This window comes from Cornus florida, unplaced genomic scaffold, assembly GCF_030987335.1.
Source record: "Cornus florida cultivar Cherokee Brave unplaced genomic scaffold, ASM3098733v1 CherokeeBrave_3.0.0_Hap2_Chr02, whole genome shotgun sequence".
NCBI lineage: Eukaryota > Viridiplantae > Streptophyta > Magnoliopsida > Cornales > Cornaceae > Cornus > Cornus florida.
The window spans coordinates 69862190-69884724 of record NW_026775572.1 but is presented as its reverse complement, the minus strand read 5'-3'; the positions used below and the strand labels follow the sequence as shown (position 1 = coordinate 69884724).

Sequence of the window (22535 nt, the reverse complement as noted above, 5' to 3'; positions counted from 1 at the left end):
GTGAACCGACATCATATATTGCTATCTTAGCAAATCAATGAAATGGACACAACCGGCCTCAAACTAGCACATAAATCTAGTATCAATCATCAAGACAAAGAATGAACCTTTTATTAAATTTTTATTCAACTAGGTGCTCTTATTCTTTTCACTATATATATATATATATATATATATATATATATATATATATATATATATATATATATATTTATTTATTTATTTTAGGATCAAAGATGAGAGTATGGTGTAATGTAGTGATGTCTTAAGTTTTCTAAAAGATTCATGAGGCGAGCGTTAGGTCAATGACTCCTAAACCGGACGGCTTTAGGGTATTAAGTGTAGAGACACCCCTAAGGACTTACAAGCTCAAATCAACTAGGCTACAAATCAAAACAACTCTCATCTCATCACTTCTCTACTCCTTACCTTTGGCAAGAAGTGCTCACTTTTTCTTTTCTTTTTTTTTTTTAACCTAGAGTTTGGGCCCTGCACCTTTTTACGCGAAACTCTATGCTTGATGAGGCACTATTCCCGATTACTCAGTGGAAAGGGTTTGTTATTAATCTTATCAAGGATGAAAGCTTCCAAAGTCTACTTGCTCAATTGGGATATAACCAAAGCAAAGATCAACTAAGCATGTACCCCACAAATAAATACTAGTGTGCGCCTGTGCAAGTGTAGTACTCTAGAGTCGAATCTCAAAACATTCTCACAAACAAGATAATGTGGACCACAAAAGCAAGCAAGATATTAAACTTTTGAAAACTTTGCTCCTAAATGGCGTCCAAAGACATATAAGGAGTATTGAACTCTTAAGACTTGAAAATTTTCAATTCAATGGAACATAAGCCTCAAAAGATCAAAATCATCGCTAAAATTGATTGAAAAATAATCTCAAATGCACAAGTCATGTTTAAATCTTGAAATGAATGTAAAGAACACATATTACCCCTAAACTTAAACCGCACATTGTCCTCAATGTGTAATGAGAACAATGGAAAGAGGAAAGAGTATACCAATATAGTTATGGTGAGAAATGATAGGGACGTAATGATCTGAAGTGGGTGGTAGAACCCCCCAAACTTAGGATCAACTATAGTCCTGAAATGATGACACTGGGATAAAACCTCATCAAATAACAAATGGGTCAAGTAATTGTGCACAGTGGGCATGTAAGTTTAGATCGATCATGACTTGGATCAATCTTACTTTGATCAATCTGCCAGCTCGCACGATGGGACCAAGGCTTAATTTTGGGTCCAAAATTCACACGATGCGACTGAGGCTTGTCATTTTTGGACTTTGAATTTTTTTCTAAGTATGGAATCAAGATAAATCACAAGGACACTTGGATCGATCGAAGTGCACTTGGATTGATCAAGAAGGAATGCTCACACGGTGCAACAGAAGTTTGATTTTTGCAGGGAAATTCGCACGGTGGGACAGAGACTTGATATTTTGAGAAATCCAAAATTTTTCTAGGTGTTGTGTTCACGGATCGATCTCAAAGCACTTGGATAGATCGAAGGTACACTTGGATCGATTGAACTGGCACAAAATGCCTCATTTTGAGATAAAAGTGCAAAAAATGCTGAAAATGTTGGGAAGCTAAAATGGAGCACTTCGAAACCTATCTAGATGATGTAAGAAAGTAAACAAAAGAAGAAATGGGGAAGAAATAGAGTTTGAAAACTCTACGAAACTAGTGTTTAACGTCTCTAGCAAGATGTTGGGCTACTTCCTAGCCCGGATCAAAAACCTTATCAACCGATATCTTCGTAATGGGGTGTCCCACCCAACAAATTATTCCCTAAGTAATTTGTTGGATCTGAAACAATAAAGCTTGGTGGATTTCCATCAACACCCAAAGATGGACACTTAGGTTTCTTTGCCTTTTCAAACTTGGAATTGGGGGTAGAATCATTGGAACGAACACTTGATTTGGAAAATTTAACAATGGGTGGGGCTTCCACCACTTTCTCACAAACTTCTTCAACAACATTAACTTGTTCATACTTGTTCATAGAATTTAGGGTAGGATTAAAGATGTTAAATTTGACCTTCATGTGCCCAAAAGAGATTTTCATAACCCTGGTTCTATTATTGATTGTAGCATTAGCAGTGGCCAAGAAAGGACGACCAAGGATAACGGGAATTTGACTCTTATGGTTTGCAACCGGTTCCTTGTTATGACAATGAAATCAACCGGGAAGTAGAACTTATCAACTTTGATCAAAACATCATCAATGATCCCAAACGGTTTTTTTATGGACAGGTCAGCAAGTTGCAAAACAACCGACATGGGTTTCAAATTTCCCAAACCTAATTGGATATTCACCGAGTAAGGAAGGAGATTAACACTCGCTTCTAGGTCTAAAAGAGCCCTATTAATTTTATGGTCACCAATGGTGCATGAAGTAGTCGAAGAGCTGGGGTTATGTTCCAAAATGGAACTCACTTGCTCGGTGAGTAAAACCTTTTTGGGTGCTTAGTTCTTGGACTTCCTCTTTTGTGTGCATAAGTAGAACTTGGCATAAGCGAATATTTGATAGATTGCGTCAAGAAGAGGAAGATTCACTTTAACTTGCTGAAACACCTCCATCAGTTTCATGGATTTTACCCTTTTGTTTCCCAAAAGGTGCAGAATTTTTCAAAGCTTAAGGAAACAGAGCTTTTGGCTCATAGGGCTTTTCAAAATTGCTAGATGATGATTGTGATGATTTCTCCTCAATGTGAACATTTGGCCTTAGTGAAGTAAGAATATGATTGTAAACGGGACGGGGGTTGATGAGCGCTGAATATTACATATTCGAGCCCCTAAACACGCATATGTTAAGACCTAAAGTGATACTTCTATCCAATTTTAGACTGATTTATTTTTATTTTGTGTTTTTAGGTACTTTCCCAAAGAGATGATTAAAATTGAGCTTTTACGATGAAAAGACTGATATCATCTTGATTGGCGAACTGGATTTGTCAAGGAGTATGCACTCATTGAATAAAAGACTGACATTGAAGATTACAAAGTCGTTGCCGGTCATTTGAAGCAAGTCCAGAGTCAAAATGGTGATTTTGGAGAAGTCCAAGTGTCAGGGCTTGAACCAGAGTTCAAGATATAGCAAGATCTCCAATCAAGGCACAAAGGCTCGAGCCATAACTTTAAGGCTCGAGCCATAATCAAGGTGATCAAGCCTTTGCAAAGGTGTTCAAATCCAAATCACATTGGAAATATGAAGAGACACTTTAGAAGATCCATGTTGCCAGAACTCGAGCCAAAGTCGAAAGGCTCGAGCCTTTTCCCAAAGAGCTCGAGCCATAACTCCAAGGCTCGAGCCTTAGAGACAATGATCGAGCACCATGATACAGTGATCGAGCACTATGAAGATATATTCCCAAAATAGTCTAAGTGTTGAAGAAAAAGACACTTCAAAAATTATTTGATGAAATTTGACAAGGTGTTGAATATGGTGCTCGAGCCTTTCCCAAAAGGCTTGAGCTTAAGTCAAAAAGCTCGAGCCTATGTCAAAAGGCTCGAGCCTTGGTTGATTAGTCAAACTTATCAGATGCGGGATTTGTCTTAATTAAGTCATCTTTCATCCCAGATGGGCCCAGATTACCCTAGAAGACTTAAAAACCCGTCCAACCCTTATTAGAAGTTAATTCTTCTATAAAAGGAGACACAAGGCCACAAATTCAGAATCCCTTCTCTTAGTTATTTTCTCTCAATTAGTGGTGGCTTTTAGGGTTTTGAAGTTGGAGATCCTAAGAGGAGAAGTGCGGTCCATGGCGATGAAGATCACGACAACACAAATGATATCTGAAGTCGTCATGAGTAGCTAATTCCTCTCTTAAGGCATTGAAATAGCCCGAATTTGAGTATTATGGTTTGATCATTCTTAACTTTGGGGATTTATATGTTTATGTGTCTTGATTGCATAATTATGAGCAACTGATTACGGATCAGTTGGTGTTTTAATGAAATAATGGTTTTTGAATGATTATTACCTGTCTTAGATATAATTGTTCTTAAATTGTTCTCAGCCTATTCTTATTATACGGTAATGGTGGATGCCTATCTGACATAAGAATGGAGATTATGTAATGGTGTTGAAACGTTTTTCATGAATGAATGTTTTCCTAATCTATGCCTAGGGAAGACGAGTTATACTGCAACATTAGATTAAAAGTAGGTAAGTAGATAATTTGTGCCAATCGAAGATAGGTTATAGTTAGTTGAAATTCATGGAACAACTTTCTTTATAACCCGATCGAATTAAATGAATGTTATTGTGTTTAATTCATATGATACATAAACTGTGAAATTTCGAGGTTGAATGGTTAACTATAGTACGAGATTAGTGGTGAAGTCAATCCCTAAGACTTTCTCTCTCTTGATCTTATCTTTATTTTAATTTAGTTTTTATTTAAATATTTGTTTGTGATAAATAACTAAATCAATCAATCTTTTTCATTGAATCAAAGAAATATTAATTGGATACTTAAATAAACTATGATAATCTCTATGGTTCGACACCCTTGATATAACCATATTCTGCAAAGATTCGTGCTATTGCGAGTGGTTAAAATTTCATCTACATCAATTTTTGGCGTCAGTGCCGGGGACTGTGTAATGGTTTATTGAGTTGGAAATTATTTTTATTTTGATTCTTAGTTTTAGAACTTTCTTATATCTTACCTTATTTCTTTTTCTTTTCAAGTGCAGGAATCTAACAGCGAGGGCAAAGACGCTTAAGGAATAGAAGTTTCGATTTTTGGACCTTTTGTGAGTTCTTATTGGTTCCTTTACTTGGAATTTTTCTTTTTGTTACTACTTGTGAAATTTGACTTAGTGCATGTTAGGTCGCCGTTCTCAATCAGAACCAATAATTTTGTATGACCCTGAAATAGAGAAAACTCTTGCTTAAATAAGAAAACTTAAAAAAGATTCGAATTTGTTAGGAGATTCCTCTATAAATAACATGGCTGATATTAATGCACCAAACGCAGAACAAGTGCCATATACACCTGTTCCTCCACCACAACCACAATTGAGGTGTCACTTCATTCCCACTTCATATGCATCCCCTTCGTGCTTTCAATTTCCAAATCCTAACGTAACCCATTTTGAGATAAAGCTTGCTATGATCCAAATGCTTCCTACATTCCATGGGTTTGCAACAGAGGATCCTTACAAGCACTTGGATGTGTTTTTGGAATTGTGTTCAACTACCAGGTTGACCACTCTTTTAGATAACGCATTTAGGATGCGACTTTTTCAGTTCTCTCTCAAGGACAAAGCAAGAATCTGGTTGCATTCCCTTCAATCTAATTCCATATCCACTTAGGACATGTTGCAACATGAATTCTTGAAAAAGTGTTACACTGTGGGTAAAACTACACAAATGAGAAGAGAGATTATGGCGTTCTCCCAAATCTCGGGTGAACAACTCCATGATTCATGGGAAAGGTATAATGATCTTCTGAGAAAGTGTCCACACCATAATATTGATAAATCGCACTTGGTACAGATTTTCTATGATGGTCTTTCCGATTCACATAGGAACATGGTTGATGCCTCCAGCAATGGAGTTTTTCTTCATAAGAGTGCAGCTGACGTTTCGGAACTGTTTGAGGCCCTAAGTGAAAACTCTATGTAACATGCTTTTTTCTCTAGGTCCAGGTCTACTCCTGGAATCCATAAGGTTGAAAAACTTTTTGAGGTTAAAAAATCTGGGGAGTTAGTTACTCAAATAGAAGCGTTGAACTGTAGGTTTGACCAAGTCTTGTCATCTGGCTATATTCCTGTTGCTAATCCAACTGCTTGCTTGCTAAAGGAAGTATGTTCAATCTGTACTAATCCGTCCCACTTTGCTGATACTTGCCCAATGATGGGATAATCCTTTAAAACCCCTGAGGAGCAAGTAAATGTAGCATTCTCTAGACCAGCCTATAATCCATATTCATCTACTTATAATTCTGGCTGAAAAGATCATCTAAATATATCATGGCAGAATCAGAGCCAAAGGTCTGTTATTCCACAATCTGAGGGATAGTATCAAAATCCATCAAATCTTTCATCCCAACATAATTCTTTTAATCAATCTTCCATTTATCATCCAGCTTAGTTTCAGAATCAATCTACTCAAGCTCCTAATCTTAATCCTCTTAAATATTCGCCACGGTTTGAAGAATAAGTGTTGAATGCACTTGAAGAACTTAAATCTCATACTTAAATTCTTTATTCTCATTCCCAAGCCATAACAAAACTAGAGGTGCAAGTTGGGCAAATAGCGAATGCTCTATCTTATAGAGAGGAAGGAACGTTGCCTAGTCAGGCAGAGACCAACCCAAAAGGGCAGACTTACATGATTGGTGAAACCAATTCTTCAAGTATTCATCATGAGCAGGTCCAGGCCATATTCACATTGAGGAGTGGTAGGATAGTTGATAACCAAGCTGAGAAAAATTAGGAAGAAAAAGAAAGTCTTAGGATTCCACTTGATCTAATCATTCATAATCCACATCCCAAGGATGTTCCCTCATATTCTATTCCATCAAGTTCCAAAGGAGTTGAAGGTGAAGTCATTTCTTCATCTGCTCCAAACTTTGAGACAGCTTATTAGCCAAAAACATCTTTTCCTGAACGTTTCAAGGAACCTTCTTACTTTAGTAAGTAAGGAGAGAAAATCCAAAACATGATGGGTGTCTTTCAATAGGTTAAAGTTAATATTCCTCCTTAGATGCTATCAAACAAATTCTTGCCTATGCAAAATTTCTGAAAGACTTATGCACCCAAAAGCGAAAATCAAAAAGCCAAGTCTCTAAAAAAGTCTTTCTCACCGAGCAAATCAGTGTACTCATTCAGCATAACACTGCTCCTAAGTTCAGGATCCTGGTGCTCCTATCATGTCTTGTGTCATTGGAAACAATGTAATAGATCGTGCACTTCTTGATCTTGGAGCAGGTGTTAATATTATTCCATACTCGTTGTATAAGAAATTAGGCTTGGGAGAGCTTCAACCCACGTCGGTTGTACTTCAATTTGCTGATAAATCTCTAAAACAACCACGTGGGATCATTGAAGATGTTCTTAACAAAGTAGATAAGTTCTATTTTCCAGTTGATCTTCTTATCCTGGATATTGAACCTGTCTACGATCCTAATAAGTGTACTCCGATGATCCTCGGTCGTCTATTTTTGGCTACAGCTAATGCCACCATTAACTGTAGGACTGGGGTTATGGATATAACTTTTTGGAACATTAAAGTGAAATTAAACATCTTCAATGCCACTCCATATTCCTCAGAAGGAGATGAGTGTTTCTTTATTGATGCTATTGATAAGGATTCATTCATAGTTGTTCCTACCAATGATCCTCATTCAGTGACCTTGAGTCTTCCTCGTAATCCATCTCGTGATTTTTCTTACAAACTTGAGCCTAATCCACCTCCGGATAGGTTTAAGTATTCTTGTCATGATTTGAAGGGAACTATATCAGTTCCCCACACTTTATGTTCCATACGATCCTTTAGGACTTGCTTGGGGTTAAAGAAGGTAGTTGATTTGTTGGATACAAGGTAAGGAGTGGGGTATCGTCAAGCTAGCGATGTTAAACGTAGCACTGCTGTCGTGCTGTCAAGCTATCGACGTTAAACTTAGCAATTGTATGTTGTACTCTAGCTTAGTATTGGTGTGTGTGTGTGTCATTAGCACTAACAAAGTCGCAATGAAAGTGTGGCCAAGTTTAAATTTATAAAGAGCCACTACTACCTCTAACTACTAATATAACTAGGGTGAGTAGGGATCGTCCCAAGGGATTGGGGGCTACGTTAATATGGAAACAAGGTCGGATTAGTAGGTTGAGTGATCAAAAGATTATTTGTTTGGTTAATTAAACTACAATGTAAATGAATTCAATACTAAGCAACTGAAGTAAATAAAAGGGGTAGAGAACAAGAGAGAGAGGTCTTGGGATCTAGAGGTCACCACTAAACATCACCATTCTAGACACTCAATGTGTAATGAATGAGGGGAAACGTGTGTTGCAATACAAAGAGGTGTGATTGATTGAATCAATCAACATGGATTGACTAATTAAGTATACATTGTCTAGAGAATCTAGTGAATAGCACAATATATCAAACTAAGCCATTAATCCTTCCTTTACGCTCACAATCAACACACTAACAAATTAGAGAATTATACTACTTGCATTCATAAGTATGGAACATCAAACAACAAGCATGGATTGTCTTCACATCTAAGAAAATAAGGCAACTACAGTACATCTAAGCTAAGGACATAGAAATTAAACTAATTAAACTAAGACAGAGGCATAATCCATCAAGAAATGAGTATGAACCATCAAACAAACTACAAGAGTATTCTATTTAAGCACTATGCCTTGACAATCTTTAGATTCATAGCATCAATACACATAAACATGCATCAATATCATAAAACCAAGAGATAAACACATGAACATCTACTCTAGCATACATAAACATATGGATAGAATGAAATGATCAATTTGAAGTATTAATCAACACAAATCATGGTAAAAATAAGATTCATATATAAATTAAATGTCAAGACAAGATTACAACACAAATCCCCTCAAAATACAAAGCATTAAGGTCTAGAAGGCACGCGTAAGGCTAACTCTAGCTCCAAGAAGATGTTTGGCCAATTATTGATGTAGTCATCCAACTTTCAAGGGCCAATCATTGATGTAGAAATGCTCAAAGCATTTCCATGGTAGAAATGCTCTTCTTCTTGATGGAAACCTTAGAAGAATGGAAGAACTCCCAAAATAGTGTATGTCTCTCTAAGCTCTAACCTCCTCTCCAAGATATATGATATGAGATATGAAGATATATTCAGTTTTTTTTTTTTTTTTTTGTAAAAATGGCTCAAAATCCTTATATAGGAAGCTCAAGTGTCACACCACCCAACGGTCAGGTCTCGTGCACTAGGGTCCCTTCAATGATTGTACCACAAGCCATCTCTTAATGAGCTGGACTCTGTTTTAATTCGAACTTAAGGAGGTTCGATCGATCGAATTCAGATAAGATCGATCGAACTGTGGCCAGATCCATCGAAGTTAGGCCAGATCGATCAATCCATGGCGGCGCCTTTATGGAATAAGACAAATCTGAGATATTTTCAGGATATTTTAGGAAAAAGACAAAAGTGATAGGTGGGGATAAGATCAAGGAAGTTGGATCGATCTGAAGGAAGTTGGATCGATCGAAGATGGAAATTCTTTGAGGATAAGGATAAGGGGTCTGATCCATCTTGGTGAAGTAAGATCGATCAATGTGAGATCGATAAAAAATATTCCTGATTGATTGAAGTTTGCTGATTTCAACCACTTTGCTTCGACTTTGCTCCATTCTTCCATTCAACTTGAGATTGCTTCTTTTATACTATAATTTGGCTTAATTGACTTATTTTGGGGATAAGCACCTGAAAAGGACAATAACATGAAATTAGTCTAAAACGAGAAGGTAAGATAGATAAAGGTCCTAGAATACCTGAGCTTAAGGGGTTTAAATGCACACTTTTCAGCACACACCCCCAAACTTAAATATTGCTAGTCCCTAGCAATGAACTACAAAGTAAATGAATGAAATAAACAACTATACAAGTATGAACTAGAAATCAATAAATGGATAACGCCACTTTCATAGGGAACGCGATTGCATTTAGCATATACAACAAACCTTTTAAACCCCTAGGTTACCCCTAGTGGACGAGTGAAGTCTCGTGAGGGTTTCCAGAAATGATACCCATAAACATTAAGCTCATTCTCATAAAAGAGGCACCAATATTGTAAACAAGCATTGGGAGAAAACTACCTCAAGTATGTAATTTTTCAACAATTTCCAAGCAATCTCCCAAAATCTCAACATCAAGCAAACAAGTATGGTCCTCCACACATCAAGAAAATGATCATGCAAATCAAAACAATTCTAGAATCCTTTTTGAGTGGACCAGCATCAAATATGCTGCCATCTAAGTCAACTAAAGAAATGATCACATCCTTACTCTCAAACTAACACACAAATCTAGTACCGATCATTAAGACAAAGAATGAACCTTTTATTAAAAACTTTATTGTTCTAGGTGCGCCTATTCTTTTCACTCATTATATATATATATATATATATATATATATATATATATATATATATATATATATTTTTTTTTTTTTCTATCCTTAAGGATCAAAGATGGAAACATAGTGTAATGTGTTGATCTATTAAGCTTTCTATCAATCCATGAGGCCGAGCGTTATGTCAATGACTCCTAAACCAGACGGCTGTAGGGCACTAGGTGTTTAAACAACCCTAAGGACTTACAAGCTCAAATCAACTAGGTTACAAATCAGAACAACCTCCATCTAATAATTTCCCACTTCTCATCTTTTGGGAGAAGTCCTCACTTTTATTTCTTTTGTAACTTTTTCTTTTCTTTTCTTTTTTTTTTTTTTTTTTTTTTTTTTTTTTTTTTTTTTTTTTGGTAAGTTCAATTATTAACCTAGAGTTTGGGCCCTCCACTTTTCGGCCTGAGAAATTCAGTGCTTGATGAGGCTATAATCCCGGCTACTTAATAAAAATGGTTTGTTATACACCTTTATCAAAATGAAAGCTTTCAATGCACTACTAGCCCAATTGGGATATAACCAATTCAATAGTCAACAAAGCATGTACCCCACAAATAAATGCTAGTGTGCGCATGTGCTAGTGTAGAATCCTAGAGTGAATCTCAAAACAATCACAAAATCAGGATGATGTGGACCACAAGTGCAAGCATGATATCCATCTTTCGAAAAATTTACTCCTAAATGGCATCCACAAGGCATACAAGGAGTATTGGACTCTTAAGTCAAGCAATTTTAGTCCTTAAAAGATCAAAATCATAGCTAGTCATGGACCAATTATAGAAAATCCCTCAAATACACAAGTCATGCTCAAAATTTTGAATTGAAAGCAAACACTGCAAGTAACACCCATTACCCCCAAACTTAAACGGTACAGTGTTCTCAATGTGCAAAGAGAACAAAGGAAAGAGTATACCAGTGCAGCTAAGGCAAAGAATGGCCGGGACCCAAGTATCCAAAGTGGGTGGTATAACCCCCCCAAACTTGGAATTGACTGCGGTCCTGAAAAGATGGCACTAGGATAAAAGATGATCAGATAATAAAGGGGATAATAACAATGCATAGTGGACATGCAAGTGTAAATGGGATAATAAATGAACTAAGGAGAGAGGAAAAAAGATGGTCCTAAAAAATTTTGGGCAGCACTCTCTCACTGAAGTCACTGGAATGTACCTGATAATGGAGTCAATCAGATAGATGTATCAATATAAGAATCTGACATCCAAACATAGCATGCATAGAAAGAGAAAAATAAAGTACAGTACATCACAGTATCAAGGCCAACAGACTGGCCACAAAAATATCATAATAGTATCAAAAATAGCAGGTATCACAGATATATAGAAAAAGATAAAAGAGAGGTATAGAGATCAGGCAGAGGAAGTAGGGCGAGAGGGGTGTGATCCCCGGATATCTCTGAATAAATCCTGCAGCGCAGCCATGACATCTGAGTGGAAAGTAGTCACGTCAGTGCTGAGGGAGGCCACATCTGACCGAAGAGAGACAACCGCATCCTCTAAGGTCTGTATACGCTTTCCTAGACCAGGTGTTGGAACTGGAGCGTCAGGGATAACTGGATTATGAACTGGAGGTATATCCTGACCCTGCTCTTGAGAATGCAATGGCAACCCTGTCGGAGAGTGATGTGGTGACTCCTCTGGAGGCTCTCACTCTAAATCTATGTCCATATGCGTATCCGCAGCCGCTGGTGGGTCTGCTAGATCATTTGCTGCTGCTGCTGCCTCTTCCTCCTCCAACTCCGCCGTTTCCTCAACTGCCAAAATGGCCTCCTCCTCTAAGCTCCTGATAAGAGCATTATAGCTTTTATTCCAATCCTTCTTGCCATAGTGGTAAGCCCTTGACTCAGTCTGCTCCTATAGATGAAAAGGGTAGTGTTGATCTCGGAGGATTTGAGTAATAAGATGTCCAAAGGGGAGGAAAGTGGCTCGCTTAGGCTTGGCCTTGCTGATGTAACTCGTATATAGCCTCATCATGACACTCCAAATGAGTGCAGGAATAGAACCAGTGGCCTGTATAGAGGGCGTAGAGGGCAGCTAGAAAGTCTGAGAACCGCTGGATCTTATAGCCTGCTATAAATACGTTTCGGTACAAGACTGAATCAAAGAACTAAAAGTCATCGAGCAGATAAGTCCTCGTGGTGAATGTCCCGCTATCACTGTAGTGGCCAGTCAGTGCAACGGCCATATCTGCATCAGATGGCCGCCTGAGAATAGGATAATGAAGGCCAGGAGGGCAGACGTGCAGGCATCGAAAAGAAGTGGCCAATGACTCAACAGTGATGCGGATGAGGTGGCCATCAATAGTAGTCCGCTGCTCTGATAGGTTACTCGGGGCCGGCTGGAGGTTCTGGAAAAACAACCAGACGAGCCTCGGGTAAACTGGATAAGTGACTGGAGCAAAAATGGTTGAGATGCCCTGCCGGTCAATATCATCAAAAGCCGCCCGTGTCAGAACCGACCAGGAAAAGAAGGCAATGTCGAATACCGACTCATGTGCCACCTGAAAAAATGTATATCTCCTGCTAGGTCTATCTCGGATCTGGCCTGGCAGTGCTAGTGGTGGTGAAGGAGGTGGTACATCCTCAGCCTCATCAAAAAAAGATGATGTGGAAGCAGAAACTGTAGTTTGGTATCGGCTAATAAGGACTGAGCTATAGCTGGCTTTGGAGCTGGGTCCTGAGCATGGGAAGGCTCTGCGGGCTCTTTTATCTGCTATCTCACTCTGCTCTTATACTGCCTACGGGCTATAATCTTTACTCGAGCCATGGCCTGCAAAAAGAAAAGAAAACTTGCAGATGAAGTCAATACATGAATAAAGATTTGAAGTACAATATATAGAAACATATATGTCAAGAAAGATAGATAATTCAGAATAATTGACATAAATCTATGCAAGTTGTAATGCAGCCAGGTATAAACAATGAATAAGTGAAACATGCTAAATATGACAGAATAAAATGCACTAAATGTGGAAAACACAGGCATTGGGCAAATATAAGATAGCATGGAACACAAAAGATGGTATGTGAAGTGGATATGCAAATCTATGATGCTCGATCGATCATAAAAAGATGAGATCGATCCAAGTTGGATCGATCAGGAATTGAGTGAGATCGATCTTTCTCTGATCGATCAGAGAAAAACGTGATTGATCGAACTCTGCAAAAATACGAAAAGTCACAGATCTGTGACGTGGACAACACGGGGCCACCCAAGCAAGCTTGTAGGTCCCTCTACACTTCAACACATCAAGATTGGTCACTTATGTAGGCACGTGACCCCCAAAAACAAAATCGGAATCAAATATATACACATATATATATACACATGCTTCAAGGATCAAAAACGGCAACAATGGAACATGGCAACCCTAGATCTAAACATGATATCAAGAACATATATATTGAAGTTCAAAAATAAAAATACAACTCAAAAATTACCAAAAATCAATTAAAGAAGTGGAAACCGAGAGAGAGAGAGTAGATCGGAATCGAGAGAGAGTTTGGAAGCTTGTGGAAGGTCGCCCGAGATTCGCCAAAGGTGGGAGAGATGATGAATAGCGGTGGAAGAGTCTAGGGTCTGAGATCGATCTTTGAAATCGATCCAAATGACCTTTGGCTTCTATTTTTAAAACTGTTTCCGACGAGTTTGATCGATCACTAATAAATCAGATCGATCGAACAAAGATCGATATGAAAGGGACTCATATCGATCTTTTTGAAAATTTTTGAATTTTTTTTTTTTTGAAAATTAAAATTAAAAATATTTTTGGATTTTCGGAAATAAAAATAAAAATAAAAATAAAATGAAGGTAAAAATAAAATAAAATAAAATTCTTTTAAGATTTTTGAAAATAAAATGGAATAACAATAAAAGTAAAGAAAAATATTTGTTGGATTTTTGAATTTTGAAAATAAAAATAGCATAAAATGGAATAAATAAAATAAAATAAAATATTTTTGGTTTTTGGTTGTTTTTGGTTTTTTTTTGTTTTAGAATGAAATGCAAAATTCAAAAAGCAGTCAAAGTCAACAAAAGGAACATGGATGGATCGATCCAACAAGTGAAAACCTGCATACAAGTTCGGACGATGCACAGAGAGGCCTTTTTCTTAGGTTCCAAAATTTTTTCTAAGTATAGAATGAAGATCGATCTGAGGAAAATCTTGATCGATCTTGGAACACTCAGATCGATCGGAAATGAAGTTCGCACGATACACAGAGAGCTGAAATATGTAGGAAAATTACGCTCAATGGGACAGAGAGATGATTGGATGCAGGGTTGGCAGTTCGATCGATTGAACATACACTAAATGTCTAATTTGAAAATGACAGTGCATGCATACTCAATCAAAGTCCTTATCAATGTGTATGAACCCAAAACATATCTAAACGACGCAAGAAATGAAAGTTAAAATAAAAATGAAGGAGGAATAGGGTTGTAAACCCTACGAAGCACTAGTCTTTAACGTCTCTAGCAGGGCGTTGGGCTCTTTTAGCCCGGATCGAAAATCTTATTGTGCATCCCCTCCTTGAAGGGGTGAATGACACTTCAAATCCCACACAACAAATTGTTCCCTAAGGAACTTGTAGGATTTGAATCAAAAGAGATTGACGGTCCTTTGTCTATGAAATTCTTGGGCAACGCCCTTTTAACACTAGCTTTGCACACATTTTTCTTTGAGCTCTTTTTGATAAACAAACCATAGGAATATTCAACATCAAGCAAAGACTCAACTTTATCAAGTTCATTTTCAACACACTTTTCCACAACACACACTTCTTCATGCTTATCCATTGAATTCGGGGTTGGATTAAAAATGTTCAACTTCACTTTCATATGCCCAAATGATATTTTCATTATCCTCGTCCTATAATTTATGTTGGAATTTGCGGTTGCCAAGAATGGACGACCAAGGATAACGGGAATTTGGCTCTTGGGATTCGAAACCGGTTCCGTGTCAATGACAACGAAATCAACGGGGAAGAAGAACTTATCAATCTTAATCAAAACATCCTTAATGATACCCCGGGGCTTTTTGATGGATCGGTCGGCAAGTTGCAAAACTACCGACGTTGGTTTTAAGTCTCCTAAGCGCAATTTAACATATACCGAGTATGGAAGAAGGTTAACACTTGCTCCTAAGTCTAAAAGAGCCCGATTAATGACATGGTCACCAATGATGCAAGAAGTAGTAGGTGAATCGGGGTCCTTAAAGTTTGGGAGAGTGTTGTGTTGCAAGATACAACTCACTTGCTCAGTCAAGACCACTTTCTTTGGTGCTTGGCTCTTGTTCTTCCTCTTTTGGGTACAAAGATCTTTCAAGAACTTGGCATAAGCCGGGATTTTCTTAATAGCATCCAAAAGTGAAAGATTAATCTTTACTTACCTAAACACTTCAATGATTTCATTTACTTTGGTCTTTTGCTTATCAAGAGAAATGGACTCTTTCAAGGCGTTCAAAAATGGAGCCTTTGGCTCAAAGTTTTTTTTCAAAATCTTTTTCAACAACATTGTCAGCACAAGAATTCTTCAAATCATTGTTCAAATCTCTTTTCAAATCATTTTTTAACACTTTCTCACAAAGATGATCATGTACATGCAATGAAGGAAGAACAGAATGTGAAACGGGACGGGTGTCAACTTTTGGTTGCACCGGTTCACTCTCTTCATTGGAAACACCAATTTGATTGTCTACAATTTTCCCACTTCTTAAGGTCGTCACCGCGTTAATATGTTCAATTGTGTGACCTTCTTTGGTTTCTATAACGAATTGTTGCTTTGGTGGGGCATTTAGAAGCGCCTTCCCTTTCTCTCTAGCATTCAAGGTACTAGCTATTTGCCCAACTTGGGTTTCTAGCTTAGCAATGGACTGAGAATGGGAATTGAGCAATTGAGTGTTTGCCTCTAGAGTGCCCAAAGCGGTCGACACTTTCTCCTCAAAAATGGGACTCCTAGAATTTCCTTAGGAATAAGATGATTGATTAGGAAAATGAGAATTAGAAAATTGGTTTCTATGTGATTATTGAAACGAAGATCTATAACCTTGGGAACCTTGGCTTTGCATTGGAGGCGGAACATACTTTCCTTGAAAACCACCTTGGGGAGGGTTTGAGCCTTCCCCTTGGTTTTCGAAGAGAAGTTTTGATGGTTCCTCCATTTGTAGTGTGAGCCATATGGATTTTTCCCTTGGTTGACAAATGCAACATTAACTTGTTCATGATACTCACTTTGCCTATGTCTATGGGGACAATTGGAAGTAGTATGTAAGACATTAGAACAAGTCATACAAGATTCATTTGAAACATGATGATTATGATTAGGGGAGGAAGATACTTGATTTGCCGAATTGTGGTTGACCAAAAATTGATCAAACCTTTGAGTTAAAGATTTCACCTCGGCGGCTATGTCATTTGAATTGTCAACTTGATATAAATCGACATTCTTCCTTCCACCTAGAATTCTACCATTTTTAGAGGACAAAGATCTATGCATGGAATTTTCACTCATACTTTCATATAATTGCCAAACATCATTCTCATGTTTATCAAGGTAAGAACCACCCATAGATGCATATACCATTCCTTTTTTATTATCCAGCAAACTTTCGAAGAAGTATTGAACTAATTGCCATTTAGGAATGTCATGATGTGGGCACTTCCTAAGCAAGTCATTAAATCTTTCCCATGCCTTATGAAACAATTCCTCTTCCCCTTGAGAAAATTCACGAATGGAAGTTCTCATAGCATTGGTCTTTGATACCGGGTAGTACTTCTTCAAGAACTCTTGTTGCATTTCTGCCCAAGAAGTTATCGAAAAAGGTCTAAGATTGTTAAACCAATATTTTGCCTTGTCCTTAAGGGTAATAAGAAAAAGTTTGAGTCTTAGCACTTCTTCTGGCATGTTCGTGTATTTCATGGTGGAACACACTTCAAGAAACTCATCCAAATGCTTGTACGGTTTTTCACTTGGAAGTCCATGATAGTTAGGAAGCATTTGAATGGTTTAATCTCATTGTGATGTGCTCTAAATGGGGGCAGTTGAATGCATGTCGGTGCATTGTATTCATTTGGGACATAATGGCCACGCAAAACAATAGGAGGATTCCCAACCGGTGGTGCTAAATGAACACTATGGTTCACTCGAACATGGGAGGTTGTGGAGCAAAAATTAGCCGAGGCATTCCCAATGGAATTTGGCCTTATTGTTGTGGTGGAATGAATGTTCTAGGCATGCCTAATGGTACTTGGATGTTAATATGATGTACATTAGGCTAGAGGATGCCTTGTTGGTCTATGTGACCAAGGTCCTCCACATGGTCGTCATGTTGCTCCTCCATTGATGAAATGGAGTGATGAGAACTACCACTTCTCCTAGGATTACAAACAACCGATTCAAGATGTAAATTAGGAGGGACAAGAGTAGGATTTAATTACCTACGACCATGCATGCACTAACAAAACAAATAACAATCAAATAGCAATCACTTCGCCCCTACAACAAATTAATCAACAAACATCCTCCACATATAATGATCCCATACTCCCATACTTGAACAATATGCAAAGAAAAGTAAATTGCCTCCACGTGGGCTCACGATTTATCTAAGAATGTAAGAATTTGCCACCACGCGGGCCAACGATTTAACTAGGGATTGAGTTAGAAAGATCTCACAAAGGGTCCTTAAGTAACTTCAATTCATTTTTCAATTTTCCTCTTAGCTTTACAATTTTTAGATTTTAACCTTTTTGTACTTAGCTTAGCCCTTTGCTTTTCAGTTCTCCTTTGCTTAACTTCCTTTGCTCAATTCACTTAGCCAAATAAGAACAAACACAATAAGTAACTAACAATAAAGTAATGAAAGACACGATCAAAAGAGTACTAATTCCTAATTGTTTCCAAAATACAGCGTTGCCAAATCAATCCCCGGCAATGGCGCCAAAACTTGGTGTGTGTGTGTCGCTAGCACCAACAAAGTTGCAATGAAAGTGTGGCCAAATTTAAATTTATAAATAGCCACTACTATCTCTAACTACTAATATAGCTAGGGTGAGTAGGGATCGTCCCAAGGGATTGGGGGCTATGTTAATATAAAAACAAGGTCGGATTAGTAGGTCGAGTGATCAAAAGATTGTTTGTTTGGTTAATTAAACTACAATGCAAATGAATTCAATACTAAGCAATTGAAGTAAATAAAAGGGGTAGAGAACAAGAGAGAGGGGTCTTGCGATCTAGAGGTCTCCACTAAACATCATCATTTTAGACACTCAATGTGTAATGAATGAGGGGAAACATGTGTTGCAATACAAAGAGGTGTGATTGATTAAATCAATAAACATGGATTGACTAATTAAGTATACATTGTCTAGACAACCTAGTGAATAGCATTGTATATCAAACTAAACCATTAATCTTTCCTTTACGCTCACAATCAACACATTAACAAATTAGAGAATTATACTACTTGCATTCATAAGTATGGAACATCAAACAACAAGCATGGATTGTCCACACATCTAAGAAAATAAGGCAACTACACTACATCTAAGCTAAGGACATGGAAATTAAACTAATTAAACTAAGGTAGAGGCACAATCCATCAAGAAATGAGTATGAACCATCAAACAAACCACAAGAGTATTCTATTTAAGCACTATGCCTTGATAATCTCTAGATTCATAGCATCAATACACATAGACATGCATCAATATCACAAAACCAAGAGATAAACATATGAACATCTACTCTAGCATACATAGACATATGGAGAGAATGAAATGATCAATTGGAAATATTAATCAACACAAATCATTGTAAAAACAAGATTCATATATAAATCAAATGTCAAGACAAGATTACAACACAAATCCCATCAAAATACAAAGCATTAAGGTCTAGAAGGCATGCTTAGGGCTAACTCTAGCCCCAAGAAGATGCTTAACCACTCATTGATGTAGTCATCCAACCCTCAAGGGCCATTTCTATGGTAAAAATGCTCTTCTTCTTGATGAAAACTCTAAAAGAATGGAAGAACTCCCAAAATAGTGTATGTCTCTCTAAGCTCTAGCCTCCTCTCCAAGATATATGATATGAGATATGAAGATATATTCAGTTTTTTTTTTTTTTTTTTTTTTTTTTTTTTTTTTTTTGGTTGTTAAAATGGCTCAAAATCCTTATATAGGAAGCTCAAGTGTCACACCCAATGGTCAGGTCTCGTGCACTAGGGTCCCTTCAATGATTGCACTAGCCATCTTTTAATGAGCTGGACTCTATTTTAATTCGGACTTGAGGAGGTTCGATCGATCGAATTCAGAAGAGATAGATCGAACTGTGGCCAGATCCATCGAACTTAGGCCAAATCGATCAATCCATGGCGGCGCCTTTATGGAATAAGACAAATCTGAGCTATTTTTAGGATATTTTGGGAATAAGACAAAAGTGGTAGGTGGGGATAAGATCAATGAAGTTCGATCGATCTGAAGGAAGTTGGATCGATTGAAGATGGAATTTCTTTGAGGATAAGGACAAGGGGTCTGATCTATCTTAGTAAAGTGAGATCGATCAATGTGAGATCGATCGAAAATATTCCTCATCGATCGAAATTTGCTGATTTCCACCACTTTGCTCCATTCTTCCATTCAGCTTGAGATTGTTTCTTTTATGCTCTAATTTACCTGAATTGACTTATTTTGGGGATAAGCACCTAAAAAGGACAATAACATGAAATTAGTCTAAAATGGGAAAGTAAGATAAATAAAGGTCATAGAATACCTAAGCTTAAGGGGTTTAAATACGCACTTTTCAGCGCTCATCAAGTATTATTTTTTTTAATTTTAATTTTATTATTTTTCTAGGAAATTTTCTTTAATATTCTAGGTTTTCACCATTTTTCTTCTTATTTATTTTATTTTTCTAGGTTTTAAAATTAGTCAGGTATTTTTATTTTTATTTTTAGTTTAGTTTAGTTTAATTTAGACTTAGGTTTAGTTAGAAATTTTTTTTAAAAAAAATATTAAAATGAAATTTCATTCTCAAAGGCTCGAGCCTTGTCCATTATGGCTTGAGCCCAATCTCTTTATAGTAAGGCTTGAGCTGTAACGACCCGAATTTTTATTCAACCGGTGCATTAATGGTGACCCGAATGTAAATCAAATGATGAATCAGACTATAGATGCAAAACGTAAATCAATGGTCTCTAGAGATACTACATGTCTACAAGACACAAATTTGACCCTCATTGAGGTCATGGAACCTAAAGAAAACAATTGCGGAAACGACGTTTTTAAAATGGACATAAATGAACCTAGGGGTAAAATGGTCTTTTCTAATATGGAAGTGGGTACTACCAACCACACTATTGGAAAGACAACAAAAAAATAAATGAAATGGACTCAAGAATCACCTGATTCGGAATTCGGACGGAAAAGATATGAATTTAGAACGAAGTAGCATCCTCCATTTAAGAGACAGCATGACCCTATCTTACTAAAACTGGTATAACTCTCACTACAGTTGGAGTTTTTGAGTGTAATTGGTATCATTGGAAATCTGACTTAAAGATCTTGAGTTTAGGCTTAAGAATGACCTAATTTGGATTAGAAATGAAGAAGATATGACCCTTTGAAGTTGACCTAAGAATTCTGTCCAGAATGCTAAAAGGAAACTAAGCTCCAGGGGGGATCAGCCGACCGATGAACAGTACCAATCGGTTGAAACTCAATCATCAGCCGACCGAAACACCCAGAAATCCTAAAAAAGGCTACTAGAATGGTTCGAGACAATCGTCAGTCGACCGATGGACTGCCATCAGCCGACCGATGGACCCTGCTGCAGCAGAAATGTCTACTGCAACTCATAGGGGAGGTGCTTGGCTTGGTTCTAAGGCTATGCATGCTTCCCATTTGATTTAAACAAGTTTCAAAACATCTTTGAACGTTAAATGAACATCCACAACATGCTAAATCGAAGGAAAACTTTAAATGATGCCCAATGCATGAATTTTTCATGAAAATTCATAAAATCCTCCAAAAATAATTCAAAGTTTGAAATCCATGTATTCTTTGAGATGTAATCATACACACATGTGTAAAATGATGATTTAGACGCACTAGAATGGCCTACAGCCTTATGGCATACCTTATGCAAAATATGACCCTTCAATGGATACATTTTTCATGAGTTCCATGCAACTATGAAAATAAAGTAGCATACATGTCCTATAAGTATCTTTGGCCCTTGGCCTCATTACATACACAACTGAGGAGTATCAAAAGGTGCACTTAAGTGCACATTACACAGTTTGAACATTAAATACATGTCTTGTCAAAATAAACAAGAATGGAGCATGATATGCTAACAAATGCATATTCTAACATACAAAATACTCCAAGTAGTCAGGCAATCCTAAGAGTGTTGTGCATCCCACAATGATGCTTCTTTACCTGAAAAACACCCGGTAACTTCGGGGTGAGAAACAAGTTTACTCATAGGGAATGAGCATGCATAAGTTAACTCATTACAAGATTTGCAATTCAATAAAATTTAGTCCATGCTATTATAATGACATTTGAACCTTAAACATAGCACAATGAGATACAAATATCACAAGATTATCAAGTTGGAAATTAAAGTGCGAAATCAACTAAAGTGGATACTTGGATATTGCCCGGATTAAAACCGTACTCTTGAGATCACTTTAGGGCTATTAACCCATGGGTCCCTTCCCCTAGTGCGCGCTATAGTGTAGGGAACTCTCTATCTCCCGTACTAAAACCAAGTCCTAGCCAAGTCAAGTTCTTGATGATATCCCAAGTTTCCAAAATCAACAAGAATAGCAACAAGTCAAGATATGTGATAAAACACAATGAATTCTATGAATTACATGATTAAATCATTAGGTTAACATGATAGAAATTATGTAGACCAACTAGGTAATTTCTCTAGATTTCAAGAATTGTCCAAATGATTCCAATTTAATATATGACAATGAGTAATTCATAGCCATGCCATATATCAAGTCAAAAATGAAATACAAGCATAGTATAATTAATTAAAATTTCAATCAACTTAAATTAATTAATCCCCTAGACTTAAAAGTTCATTTAAATCATGCTAAATTCATACATAACAAAGATCAAGTCATAGACATGCCATATATCAAGTCTAAAGTAAGTTATAAACAAGCTATAATTAACCATTTATTTCTTATTTCAATACAAGACATGCATACAACTTGGATATTACTATAAAAGCAATAAAATCACTTGAAAAATAAATTATAACACCCCTTACCTCACAAGAGGATTGTTCTTCTTGAATCCAAGGAAAGCAAAGGAATTTCAAGTTTT

General features: G+C 37.1%; 1 pseudogene; it reads left to right on the top strand.

Annotated features, from left to right (window-relative positions):
* The window catches only part of LOC132296393 (uncharacterized), a 54928-nt pseudogene that overhangs the window by 6789 nt on the left and 25604 nt on the right, over positions 1–22535 (top strand).